This window comes from Ptychodera flava, chromosome 1 (assembly GCF_041260155.1).
Source record: "Ptychodera flava strain L36383 chromosome 1, AS_Pfla_20210202, whole genome shotgun sequence".
Classification (NCBI taxonomy): Eukaryota; Metazoa; Hemichordata; class Enteropneusta; family Ptychoderidae; genus Ptychodera; species Ptychodera flava.
Window position 1 is genome coordinate 2,170,026 of NC_091928.1, and position 14,887 is coordinate 2,184,912.

General features: G+C 37.9%; 1 long non-coding RNA gene across 4 annotated transcripts in view; it reads left to right on the forward strand.

Annotated features, from left to right (window-relative positions):
- The first annotated feature begins 13,367 nt into the window (after positions 1–13,367).
- The window catches only part of LOC139117361 (uncharacterized), a 30,520-nt gene continuing 29,000 nt past the window's right edge, over positions 13,368–14,887 (forward strand). For 3 of the 4 annotated variants that reach the window (XR_011548520.1, XR_011548537.1, XR_011548534.1), the window contains exon 1: positions 13,368–13,492. This is a non-coding gene — a long non-coding RNA (uncharacterized lncRNA). Of the gene's footprint in view, positions 13,493–13,879; positions 14,293–14,887 lie in introns of those variants that run through there. The other variant, XR_011548527.1, reaches the window with a different exon arrangement.

Below are 14,887 nucleotides of genomic sequence, written 5' to 3' on the forward strand. Positions count from 1 at the left end.
CTCTAAATACGAGAGAGACAGTCTGCAATTAAATTGTCTCTGCCTTTGATATGTCTAATGTCAAGATTAAACTCCTGTAACATTAAACTCCATCTTAGCAATCTCTGATTTTTGCCTTTAAATTTCTGCAGAAAAACAAGAGGGTTGTGATCAATATAAACCACTATTGGCTGATTTGAAGAAGTAACATAAACTTCAAAATGCTGTAAAGCTAATATCAAAGATAAACACTCTTTTTCAATTGTAGAGTAGTTTCTCTGGGATTTGTTAAATTTGCGTGAAAAATAGCAAACAGGATGATCTACACCATGACTATCCTCTTGCAATAAAACAGCACCAGCAGCCGTATCACTAGCATCTACAGCTAATTTGAATGGCAAAGTGAAATCTGGTGCAGACAACACTGGAGCACTTTGCAGTATGGCTTTAAGTGTATCAAATGCCTGTTGGCATTGCTCTGACCAACAAACTTTACTTTCTTTTTAAGTAAGTTGGTCAAAGGCTCAGTAATTGTGGAGAAATTTGGACAGAATTTTCTGTAGTAACCAGCCATACCGAGAAAGCGCATCAGTTGTCGTTTGCAGTTTGGTATGGGAAAACTTGAAATGGCACTGATTTTGGCATCAACAGGTTTTACCTCACCCTGTCCTACAGTATGTCCGAGGTAAGTCACCCTCGCCCAGCCAAACTCAGATTTGGCAAGGTTGACAGTCAACATTGCTTTACTCAGTCTCTCAAAGAACTTCCGCATGAGCTTGATGTGTTCCTCCCAGGTGTCACTATACAGGACGACGTCGTCAACGTAAGCTGCACATCCGTCTAGCCCGGATATGACGTCGTTGATCATCCTTTGGAACGTTGCCGGAGAGTTCTTCATTCCGAATGGCATCACCTTGTACTGGAACAATCCGTCTGGTGTAACAAAGGCGGATATTTCACGAGCACGATCCGTCAGAGGGACTTGCCAAAATCCCTTCAGTAGGTCAAATTTCGTCACATACTTGGCTTTTCCCACTCGGTCGATGCAGTCATCAATCCTCGGGATTGGGAAAGTGTCTGTCTTTGTTAAAGTGTTGACCTTCCTAAAGTCCGTGCACATACGATAACTGTGATCTGATTTGGGAACAAGTATACACGGCGAACTCCAGTTACTTTTACTGGGTTCAATAAAGTCATTGTCCAGCAGGTATTTGACTTCTTCCTGGAGATATTTTGCTTTTGTTGGATTCAGTCTGTATGGATGTTGTTTTACAGGCTTACTGTCCCCAACATCAACGTCGTGATAGATGACGTTTGTCCTCGTTGGAACATCTTGAAACAGGTGTTTATATTCGTGGAGCAGTTCTTTCACCTGTTGTTGTTGTTCCGGCTGGAGGTGTGCCAACTTTGTAGACTCCAGCTTCTCCAGGATTTCTGAGTTCTGAAGCTTGACCGAGCCCAGCTTTGAGTTTAGAGTATTTTCACTCAAGTCAGTTTCAGTATCACTATCTTCATAATGGCCAGAACTGACTGTACTGACAGGCTTTGTTTTAGTAGGATTATCCCTATCCAAATATGGCTTAAGCATATTTATGTGACATAGCTGTTTTTGTTTTCGCCTGTCAGGTGTTATTATGATGTAATTTAAATCACTCAATTTCTTATCAATTAGATATGGCCCAAAGTAACGAGCATGGAGTGGTTTGCCAGGAATTGGAAGTAGAACAAGAACCTTTTGACCTGGTTCAAACTTCCGTTTTGAGGTGCTTTTATCATATTTGGTTTTCATTGACTGCTGAGATGACTCAAGATTTTCTCTGGCTAATTCACATGCTTTAGAGAGTTTCGTACGAAAATCTGACACATATTGCAAAATATTCAGACAATCATCATCGTCTGATAGGAATTTCTCTTTAACGAGCTTAAGTGGGCCACGGACTGTATGTCCAAATACAAGCTCAAATGGGCTAAAACCAAGAGACTCCTGAATTGACTCTCTAACAGCAAAGAGCAAAAATAATTCTTCATCCCACTGCTTCTCTGTGTCAAAACAGTAGGTCCTAATCATATTTTTCAAAGTTTGATGAAATCGCTCAAGAGCACCCTGACTTTCTGGATGATAGGCGGATGACCTATACTGTTTAATGCCTAGCTGATCCATTACTTGTTGAAAAATTCCAGACATAAAGTTGGAGCCTTGATCGGACTGGACACATTTAGGGAGGCCAAATAAAGTGAAAAATTTGACTAAAGCTCTCACTATAGTCTTTGTCTTTATGTTTCTCAGTGGTATGGCTTCTGGGAACCGAGTTGATGTACACATAATTGTCAGCATGTACTCATTTCCTGATCTTGTTTTTGGTAGGGGCCCAACACAGTCTATTAGAATCCTACTAAATGGTTCTTGAAATGCAGGAATTGGCTGTAAAGGGCCTTTGGAATGGTCTGATTTGGCTTTCCTACCACTTGACATGTGTGACAAGTTTTACAGAAATGTGCTACATCCTGCCTGAGATTAGGCCAATAAAAGTGACTGAGAATTTTATGATAAGTTTTCCTGACTCCTAAGTGACCAGCCCAGGGCGTTTCATGGGCCAGGCGCAACATTTCAGCACGGTAGGGCTTTGGAACCACAATTTGATGTTTTATAGCCCAATCGTCATCAACCAAAACATCTGGAGGTCTCCATTTACGCATGAGGATACCAGATTTTGTATAATAGGAAACAGAGCTATCTGAAGTTTTACCTTCATCATCTACCCTGTCAAACAAAGACAAAATATCTGGGTCTTTGTGTTGTTCTGCAATGAGATTTGATCTAGAAAATGTCTGACTTTGGTCAGCAGAAGTTTTACTGGAAGTTTCAAATCCATGAGGGATAACGGAATGATCCGTGTCAAACACCTGACTGAGAAAGGTGTCATTTAAGTCAACATCAGTGACATTATTTTTGAGAGTATTTTGATTCTCGGAAGTTTTCTTTGACATGGCTCGAGTAATTGCACACGAAGGGAAAAGGCCCGGAATTTCTTCCTCTATTGGCTCTGGATTCTGATCTAAACTAGGATTATCAGTCACAAGTGGATTAGTAATGACCTTGTCCCCAGCAAGGTCGTTTCCAAGAAGAAGGTGAATCCCTTCAAAAGGCAAAAAAGGCCTAATACCTAAAGTCACAGGTCCAGAAACAAAGTCCGAAGACAAATAGACATTATGGAGAGGAACAGGAATGTAGTCATTACAATCTACCCCCTTAATAAGAACTTTAGAACCTGAAAATGACTTTTCAGAAAACGGCAGGGTATCTGCCAACAAAAGAGACTGGGAAGCCCCGGTATCTCTTAAAATTTTGACAGGGGTAGCGGAAGAAAAATCACTAGAAAGTGATATAAAACCATCATGAATAAATGGTTCGAAAATACCCATAATGCTATCTTGAGAAGAATTGACCTTGACCTCATTAATTGGGGATAAGAGGGGTTTAACCTCAGAAAATGTGTTGCACACATTATTAGACTCTAATTGAGTTGATGAAGAAATAAAGCCGGTGGGCTTAGATCCACTTTGACCACTTTGACCTTCACGTTTTCTTTTCAATTTGAAACAATCTGACATTAAATGGCCGTCTTTCTTACAATAATTACAAGAAAGTGTACCGAACTGTTTGTCAGAAGGAGATTGAGACTTGGGATCTGATGATGTGGGAGTGTTACTTGAACTCTGTGAACTGTTGTCATTTGATTTCCTACTGTCCTTTGAGAAATTCTTGGATGAAAAGGAGGAGTTAAATTTACCTGCATTGTTTCTGTATGAAAAGGACTGGGATGGTTTGCTGAGAAATGAAGATTTGTGGGTCAATGAATAATCATCGGCCAAACGTGCAGCAACCTCCAATGTATCTGCCTTTTGTTCATTGATAAACGTCTTGATGTCACTCCGAATGCACCTTTTAAATTCCTCAATCAAAACAAGTTGTCGTAATTTGTCATAATTCTGACTGACCTTTTCCGAAGAACACCAACGATCAAACAGTTGTTCTTTTGTTCGAGCAAATTCAACATAAGTTTGATCCTTCACCTTCTCACAATCCCTAAATTTCTGACGGTAAGCTTCAGGCACCAACTCATACCCTTGAGAATTAATTCCTTCACAGAATCATAATTTGAAGCCTGCTCTACTGACAACTGAATGTAAATTTCTCTGGCTTTACCCACCAAAGCACTCTGCAAAAGCATAGACCAGGACTCCTTAGGCCAATTCAGACTCTGAGCAACTTTCTCAAAATGAAGGAAATATTTATCAACATCCTTTTCTTGGAAAGGGGGAACTAGCCTGAAATGCTTAGTGATGTCAAAACCGTCTGAAGGGAAGAATTTTCCTGACTTTCCAAGCTCTAAACGTCTCATTTCTAACTGCAGTCGGTGTTCTGCTAATTCTCTTTCCTTTTCTTTTTCCTCTCTTTCTTTCTCCCTTTGTCTTTCTTCCATTTGCAATTCTTTTTCTTTCATTTCCAATTCCCTCTCTTTCTGTCTTTCTTCCATTTCTAACTGCATTTGTATTTTTTCTTTTTCTAATGCCTGTCTCTCCTTTTCCATTTGTAATTCTTTTTCTTTCATTTGTAATTCTTTTTCTTTTTCTAATGCCAATTTTTTTAGCTCGAAATCTGCCTGTATTTCTAATTCCAATTTTTTGAGTTCGAAGGAAGACTCAGGCTCATAATCTTTTAAGGCAGACTCCTCAAAATGGCCAGAATTAACTAAATGTTTTGCAATCTTGAACTGTATTTCTCGCTTGCGCATAGATCTTTTGACATCTACTTTAAGGAAATTGGCCAGTGCTATGAGGTTGTCTTTTCTGAGGGAATTAAATGTGTCCTGATCAAGGTCATCCATAAATTCGTCTGGCTTGAATTCCGCCATGATTGAATTTAGCTGAGTTCACAGTATACAGTAGTTTTGAAAAGGTAGGCAAAATGTTGTCAAACGGCTCAAAATATTCGTATCCCGGACGAGCCCCCAATTTGTTACGTGCAGAGAAAACGAACAAAAGGGTGAACTCAGCAGTTTACGTTTAAACAAAATTTATTACGAAAACAAAACTAATTGCTAAGTCAGGGACAGAGTACAAGCTTTAAAAGTGTACAGACTACTTATCTCAGCTGGGACGGCAAAGCTCCAGTCTCAGAGTTGTAACAGTCAGTCGGATGAATGAACAGTCCTTTGGCTTGAAGCTGCACAAAGTCCACAGTATAAATCCAGCGTTGGCAGTGAAGGTCTTGAAAAGTCTTGAGAATGACTACTGCTGGAGTTTAGTAACACACAAGAGACACGATCCCAAAAGTCTGACTGGAAGCTGTGCACGTCCCTTTTATAAAGGCATATAAGAACAATCTAGAACTTTTATTGACATGCTAATTACTGTTCTAAAATTATCTCTCTTACACAACTAATCAACTTTCCAGAACATTCCAAACATGACTAATTGAATTCAAGGTTGTGAGGTCATCAAGGGCAGTGACCTTGAGAATGTTCTAGACTAATTGAACTCAGGTCATGATGAGTGTGGGGGAAATGACCTACATAACAATATATATATATATATATATATATATATATATATAATATACACACACATACACATATTTTATTTTATTTATTAGCCGTGTTCACAATAATGACATTGGCTCAGAAAGAAAGAGAAGGGGAAGAAAATGTATAACACTGAAAAGTTTTCAGATTCACTTCATTCACATTAGCTCAAAAGTAATTAAACTTTCTGACTGAAAATCTGTAACAATTCATTCATGTATTTTGCAACAACATGAACAATGCAACTGTCAGTACATGACAAAAGTACTTAAGAAGAGAATCATTGTCAAAGCATTTTAGCTGGTTCTGAATGTTAAAAATCATTTCTAAGTAAATTGTTCGTACAGTGTGTGCTGGTTTACTTGGACATAATAAAATACAATGGATTTCATCACCAACACCAGAATGACAAAGGGTACAAAGTCTAAGATGTCTTGGAATGTTTTTAAAACGACCAATTTCTATTGCAAAAGTATGATCAGAAATTCTTGCCTTTGTCAAAGCAATTCTGTGAAATGGAGACTTAACAAGTGATAGATAATTTTCACATTTAAACATGTTTTTAATACTACAGTATACATTTAATTTGTTATTTGTTATTTTTGACAAGGCATTTTTCCAGGCTTCCTTAAATTTAGATAAAGACTTTTCACAAGTTCGATAACTGTTGAAGGTTTACATTTCTCACAATTCAAAATGCTAGAATTGCACAGTAGAAGAACAGACTCAACAAAATGTAAGAAACACGAGAAACCTTTCTTGTGTAAGCTTTTTCGAGTTCAAATGCAGTATACAGCAAACTGCCCTTGGACAAATTCTTAAGGCGAACCCAAAATTTAATAACATTCAAAATAACTGATATCAGTAACGGGTAACGCCAAGTTCACCAAGACAAGCATGGATGCTGGCAGTTTTACTAACGCCAAGAATGTGTTTACATGCTTTCATATGAATTGACTCAAATTCACTGACAGTTTTGCAAAATAATCTGTAAATCTTTCCACTGACTTTTCTGAATAAGTACAACCCACATACGTATACAGTTACGACTCACTCGCCTTGCGTACCAGGGGTACATGTACCAACAGTCAAACCGACAGATCGGAAATATTGATGGTAGATCTGGGATGTAGATACATGGGTTTCCAGTGTTGACAGCATTTTTTAACAAATGTCAGTTTGTGTTAAAACCGGACCCTTTCTCATACCAACACCTCGTGAAAAGTATACCCTTTCTGATACCAAACAGTGCAAAAAAACGACCCCTTTCGCGCGGACCCTCCCCGTATAGCCATCTATGGGAGTTACCCCCCCGGGGATGATAGGCAGTGTTCGGACATCGATTACGATCAGCGTTGCCACTCGTTCGCAAATCAACGTTGTTGGGGTCTGGGACGACAATTTTGTTTGGTTGTATAGTAAGTAATGTGTTTGATATGAGATATCAACTGATTACAGTCGTTGAAAGGTAAATTTCCCGACGGCAGTGACGGGCAGTGGTCGGACGTCGACGGGCAGTATGTATGGCCAATGGTGATGCATGTACGATCACACGATTAGCGTTGCTACTCGTTCAAAATCAACATTGGAATATTATTTCGTTCCTTTTTTACAAAGAGTAGTGGTCTTTGGTATTGAAATATCGACAGATTACAGTAATTGGAAGGCTAATTTCATGACGGGCAGTGACGGGCAGTAATATACATGTACTATATTGATGGGATGAATAGCTTGGAGCACAGCCATTACTCTGCTTGGAGGTAGTAGCGAACATTACTGTACAGATTTGCAGTAACAAAAGTCTACGACGTGTCCTTACAGACCATCATCAAACGCACATTTCGTATGAAACTGTTTGCATTTTGGTATCATTCGCAGAAAATACAGGGTGTAACTTGCAAGACAGACAAGTCCCTGTTTCAAAAATTTGTTTCCCTAAAATTCAGTTTTCGATCCAACCATAATTTTACCCAACCAGATTGTCAAAGGGTACTTTTATTACATCATGTCACTATAGTATATACTACAGATGCACTCTATATCCATGCAATGCTTTCACCAGCATAACTGAAGCTGTTCATTATCTAGCATTACCAGTTATTATAATTTAAAAAGTGGATTGTCTGTTATGAAATAAAGGAACATAAAATATAAATGAAAGATCAATTTTATGTTGCTTACACATGACTGGTCACGAAGTGCAACAGTACTCAGTGTGTAGTGTGTACTCCCTGGTAATGAAATAGTGGGATATATGTCAATCATGTGTTGCTGCATATTTGCAGCAATAATCTGGTTTGCCGCAAATTTGCAGCAACTTAGTCGTTTACCGCAAATTTGCTGCAAACTGACTTAAGGGTTTGCAGGAGGTCACATCTACCTGCAAACTTCTGCAACTCCTTCCTGCAAGCTATATGCTTGCTGCATATTTGCAGCAAACTTACGGCAAATTTGCAGTAGAAATAATTTTCGGTAAGGGAGTTAACTGTTTCAGGGTCAGCCAACCACTATGCTCTCTTCGATTGGTTTCATCAAGGCAGTATACAGAAATACTAAGGAATGCAACGGCTATTGTGAACTTTGCAGGCAAAATAGACATTCAGACTGTAGAACAGTTATTTAGTTCACTGCGGCAAGATATCTATTTTCTGAATAAGCCCAGTACGCATGTAAGTAGTACACATGTTCATGTGTAGACTTCTTGTAAACTTGCATAATGAAGGTGTTAATAAGAAAACTCCTTGGATACCAATTTCAGTGATGCAAAGGGCAGTACTCTTTCAACCATCTTGGCCAAATTATGCTTAAATTTGGTAACTTGGAAGATATGACAGAGATTGAAGATCCTTCAAGCGACACAAGTGCTGTACAGGTTACAGCTGACCCTGTTTCTAGATCTGATCCTTCCTGCCATATAGATGAGTCCTATGAAGATACCTCAATCCATACAAATATTGTACAGGTTACAGCCGATCCTGTTTCTGATCCTCCCTGTCACATAGAATGACAGTCTTATGGGAACTGAAGATACCTCAAGCCATACAGCAGATAGACTGAGTATCCCTTTTCTATAATTCTAATTTGCCAATGTCAGCAGATCCTGCATGCGATCCTTCTCATCGTGCAACAACTGCTTTAGTTTGTTCATCACAATCTTCTTTGCTTGAAGCTATCAATTTTATTATGATGAATCAAAGATTACAATCTCAAGAACAGTTGAATCTTCTGTACAAGTGTGAGGAATATACAAGGGCAAACAAGAATATTTCTCCCCAAGCAGTTGCTGTAATTAAACAAAAGATCAAGTACGCAACAAATACTCTTTACAGAACAGGTCAACAATGAAGTCAGTGAATTTGTCTGGAGTAGTACGTCATACAGATGCAAGGTTTTTCAAACTACTTTGGGACATGTTGTATTAACAATGCCATTTGCATTGAAGTTAATAAGCTGTCCTACGGCACAGAAACCTTGAGTGTGTTCAACTTCATGCAGAAATTGTACAACATACCAGTGATTAGAATGTAATTCATCATTGCAAGATGCTGACCAATTCAGCTGTTCCATCTTTCATCATTAGGCCTTGCTACAAAGACCACTGGGTCACTTTAAAAGCAGATGAGAGTGGTTATTTTTACCTCATGGACAGCCACCATCAATGAAACTCATGAGTGCATGCAGATGAAGCTAGTTCTTACATCAAGGAAGTGTTAGCCCAGGAGCTGTTTTTCAGGTTCTGGGTCTTTCAAGAGCAAGTGTTGTGGTAGGTTGGACAATGCAATACCATACACATTATAGCATAAACCCCTGGACTGGCAATTAATGCAAATCTTTAATTATATTGGAAAAACAGTTTAAAGGCCTGTGTTGGCACCAGATTGTCTCGTCAGAAAATTTACCCACAAGATTACAATTTTGATAGAAAACAAAAGGCTATCCACCTCCATAATCATCTTACAGACTTGAACAAAGGCGATCCCAGGGATTGCGAACATGCCTTTAAGATAAACACCTGGCCAGTACAATGTTTGATTTCTATAAACATTAATTACACAAACTGATCTCAACCTTTTGCTAATCTTGCGAACAGAGTTTATACAAGTGTTTGATTGATGGTCGGTTCAAATCGCCAACAGTCATTGATTCCCACCACCAACGCTCGAATTTCCTAAAAAATACCGTCAAGGACACTATGTGCTCACATTGGGTTTGAATTGCTAAATTCAAGAAATATTTAAACCAGAAAACCAAGAATGACAAGAGCAAATAAGGTCTGCAACTTAGGTACAGGAGGTCATCTTTAGGAACATGCATATCAACTTCTATAGCAATGGGACAAGCAGATCCTACATACATAAGCAAATGTCAACAAAAAAATTAGCCAGAGAAGCTTAACAATAAGAAAGGGGGGGGGGGAAGTGGGGAAAAAATAAAGAGTGGGAAAAAACTTTCAAGGGATGTGGTAAAAAGTAATGCTACCTCATCAATCTTCTATCCCCTACCCCCTCCTGAATATCAAATGTTCCACCCCTTACATAAGACAAGCTGGCAGGAAATGTATTTACAACCTTGGGGATGTTTTAATTAATGCTATGAGTGCTATCATTCTAATGTAAACAGCACTTAAGTTAGTTACAGATAGTGAAATGCCTTCCACTATGGGGGATTACGACATCTGGAATTATTCTGGATCCAAATTTCTCAGTTAATTCTTGTGTGTCTTACATGCAAAAGTTGGTTCGCAATGAAAAAATTTACCTCAACTTTGTTCTCTGGATCAAATTTTACTACAAATTGATATATTAAATATGACAAAATTATGTTCACAGCCTTCGAAACTCTCACAACATATCCTGGGTTGGTGTAGTCATTTAAGGTCACAAACTGAGAAAATTACCTAAATTATAAAAATTTGGGGTTTTCCCAACACTTTGAGCAGAAAATTTATCTAATAACATCCCTCAGGACTTTTGTACCAAATTACAAAGCTATCAGACAAGTAATTTTGAGAACAAGTTTTCTTGACCAAAAATGACAAAATTGTCTTAAAAATACAAATTTGTATATTTCAGGACAATTTTCACATATCTAACCATTGTCATCCCTGAACATGTACATCAAACATAAAAGCTGTCTGTCCAGGGGCTTTAAAAAGAAAATATTTTTTAAGATTTTTTTACCCAAATGACAAAAATTGCCCCAAAACAGTAATATTTCAAATTTATCGTAATTTCAACAGTTAGAAGGGTAACACCCTTGCAAACATCCAATCCAAATTTGAGAGCAATTGGGTCACGGTTTCAGAAAAGAAAAAAATTACTTAAAAATGAAAAAAAACCAAAATTTCAGCAAAAATACAAAATTCAAGATATCTTCACAATATTCATAAAACTGATTTTGATCAACCTGAGGAACCTGTATACCAAATATCAAAGCTATCAGATTAGTAGTTTTTGAATAAAAAAATTTTTGACCAAAAAATCGGAAAATTGCCCCAAACTTACAAATAAGAAAATTTCAATTCAATTTGTGTAAACTTGACGGAGGTCATCCTGAGGAACATGTATACTAACTTTCAAAGCAATCAGATGAGTGGTTTCAGCGAAAAAACCTTTTTTGACTAAAAACTGAAAAATTACCTGAAAAGTAGAAACATGCAAATTTCATCCAAATTTTAAAGAACTAATTTAGAATACCTAAAGGAAACTGCACACCAAGTTTCAACCCAACCTAACCAACGGTTACAGAGTTTTAGCAATTTGCAGTGTTTTTTCTTTTTTTCCCCTCTCATTGTATATTTTTTACACTGACAAGTTCATTTGAACAAATTCACATCTCCATCCCTAGGTGCAACTGTACACCAAATACTAAGACAGTAGGTGCTACAGTTAAGGTGTTTTTGATGTGGACGGACGGACATACATATACATACATACATGCACACGTACATACATGTAAATCGGATGCAAATGAACTGATTCAGCTTATACGATAACCTCACATTGGTATACCAAATGTGAGCTAAAAATTGTATACTAAAAATACTTGATACAGATGGTGCTCAATAGCCAAGAATGAGTTCCACGATGAAAACATAAAACCAATGTAGGCCACCATCCTTAAGTTCATTAAATGAGTCAACTAGGAAATAATCAACAGGATGTTGCAAAACATTTTTGCATACTATCCTATATGCAACCAGTTTTCAACGATTTTTTCATGTGCAGAGTCATAACTCAGACATGTTTCAACCGATTTTATTCAAAGTTGATACAAGGACATTGACCAATGTCATAGATATGCACATTGATTTGTTTTGCCATACAATCCAATATGGCCGCTCAGTGGCCATTTTTTTACAATTTTTTCATGTCAGAGAGCCATAACTCAGACATGTATTAGGCAAATTTATTCAAAGTTTATGCAAGGTGATAGACTAATGTATACATATGCACATTAATTTGTTTTGTGATACGATCCAATATGGCCGCCAGGCAGCCATTTTATTACGATTTTTTCATGTACAGAGAGAGCCATAACTCAGACATATCTCAACCGATTTTATTCAAAGTTGGTAAATGGACATTGACTTATGTCATACATATACCTGTTGATTTTTTAAAAAGTAAGATCAAATATTGCTGCATGGCGGTGATTTTGTTACAATTTTCTTATGTACAGAGCCTTAACTCAGACATTTCCACCACAATCATTCAAAGTTGGTACAAGGACATTGACCTATTTCAGATGTATGTTCCTCAATTTGTTTCACGTTATGTAGCAGTATCATGTCAATTATTGTATTGTTATTATATGGTTTTGTAATTAGGCTGATATGTCAAGGAATACTGTATCAAATTTCATGAAACTTTGTACAGATGTCAGGCTCACATTGCTTTAATAGTGAAAAAGACATTTATCAGTGTCATTTTAATTAATTTGTAATATTGCATATGTAATGAACTTTCCCAATTAGAGTGATATATCCACAAATACAACGTCAAAATTGATGAAATTTGATACAGATGTTGATCTTATAGTGTTGTAAATAGTGCATCAAACTTTATGAAATATGGTACCGGTGATTATCTGTTAGCGTTAGCAGCCATATTGGATTGTATCACAAAACAAATTGACGAGCATATCTATGACATTGGTCAATGTCGTTTTACTAACTTTGAATAAAATCAGTTGAAACATGTCTGAGTTATGGCTCTGTACATGAAAAAATCGTAATAAAATGGCCGCCTGGTGGCCATATTGGATCATATCACAAAACAAATTGACATGCATATGTATGACATACATCAATGTCCTTGTATCAACTTTGAATACAATCGGTTGAAATCACGGTCGGCCGACGTACGGTACGTGGCAGACGAACTGCATATGAAGGTGGCTAGGCAGTGGGCAGTGTAGCTGTAGCTTGGCAGAGTTGGAACAGCGCCGCCAGCTGATAGAACGAGGAAATGGACAGCGCGATCGGAGTCTCTCGAGCTCGCTCGGCCGTGGTCGGGAGCGAACGCAATCTTTTTGAGCATGCGCATTCATTACGTTTACTCATCTCTCTTGCAGTTTGTCGACTGCGGCAGCCATCAAGTACATAAATACAAAGAGAGGTTATGCAACCAGTTTTTGGCCGTTTTCTCCACTCAGCAATAATGGCTGTCTGGGTCTCTAACTTTCGGGCATGATATGTTGTGGATGGTCATTTAAAAATAATCTCTGTCATGAGAAGTCTGCAACTTTTTTTCTGGGCAGAAAATTACCGATTTTTCGCAAAACTAAATTGTTACGTTTGCGTGTACGGAGAATTAGAAATGATCAGTGTTCTCCATTGACAAATACTGATCACGTGGCCGATCATTTTGGCGTGTCGACTCGCTGCGGAGAGTGGTTGTCTGCTGTTTGTACAAACCTTTTTGAGGGTAAGTTGCGATGTTTACAATATTTATTGTGTCTAATAGGCTTGGTTGTGTATTATTATGTGTTGTCGAGTGATTTAAGGCCTCTTGTCTAAGATTTTTTCGTTTTCACGAAGAAAAACAGTAATGATCCAAATGACGACGTGCAGACCTGCCTTGTATAAACACCATGATGCTGTGAGTTATTCACGTGTGATGTGTGGCGACCGCACTTCACTTAGTACATTTTGCTTTAAACATTTTCGTGATAGGAACGTTCTAAATCATAACATACAGCTACCAAAGATCAAATGCAGTTTAATGATTGTATGTCGAGTCACATTTTAGACTGTTGACCGTTTATGTGAATCTTTTGATGTGCGCGACAGTGAGTTGACTGCAGACAGCAGCGGGAAGATTGGGTGATAAATTTCTCAATCACTTGTCAGGGTATACCACCGGGCCGAGGAGAGTCTCACAGAAGTTGAACGATCTCCTGATTTAGGCAAAACCTAGAGGACTGAAAGCGATCGAGTAGACATTTGTGTAAAAGGATATCCGTGAAAGAGAATAGGGACAACGCGAATTGATACCAACATTTTTTTTGCTATTTTTTATTTTGAAATTTTCGTTATTTTCGTTCTTTTACAGAAATTTGGGGGGGGGGGCAGAGCAGTCCTGTAGGACGGGATCACCACTTAGCGCGACCCCATTCTGTATTGATGTCCCTTTTCTGTCGACCAAATCAACAAATGAGAAAAATTTAACGATTGCCATTGATAAACACGCCGGTCTGGATCATGTGACTGTGACTGATCATTTTGGTGCGTAGATCCGGTGTGGTTGGCTGTTTTAATACCTTTTTAGCTCACATTTGGTTATACCAATGTGAGTTAATCGTATAAGCTGAAGTCGATGGCGTCTGTATGTATGTGTGTATGTATGTATGTATGTATGTATGTATGTATGTACGTACAGTATGTCCGTCAACATCAAAAACACGCAAACCGCTGCACGTTTCAGCTTGGTATTTGGTGTGTGGATGCATCCTGGGCTATAGATGGGATTTTGTTCAAATGAAGTCTGCATTGCCAAAATTATGCAAATGAGCTTACATAATGTGAAAATGGTTAAGAATAAATAACTCAAGAACTGCTTTTTTGATTGCTTTGAAAATTTGTGTGCAAGTACCTTAGGTGAACCTTATACAGTTTTATGAATATTGTGAAGATATCCTTAATTTTGTACTTTTGCTGAATTTTTTGGTGATTTTTCTCATTTTCAGTAAAAATTCTTCTTCTCTGAAACCGCCAACCCAATCGCTCTGAAATTTGGGTTGTCTCTTTACAAGGGTGTTACTCTTCTAATTTGTTGAAATTATGACAAAATTGGGAAAATTACTATTTTTAAGCAATTTTG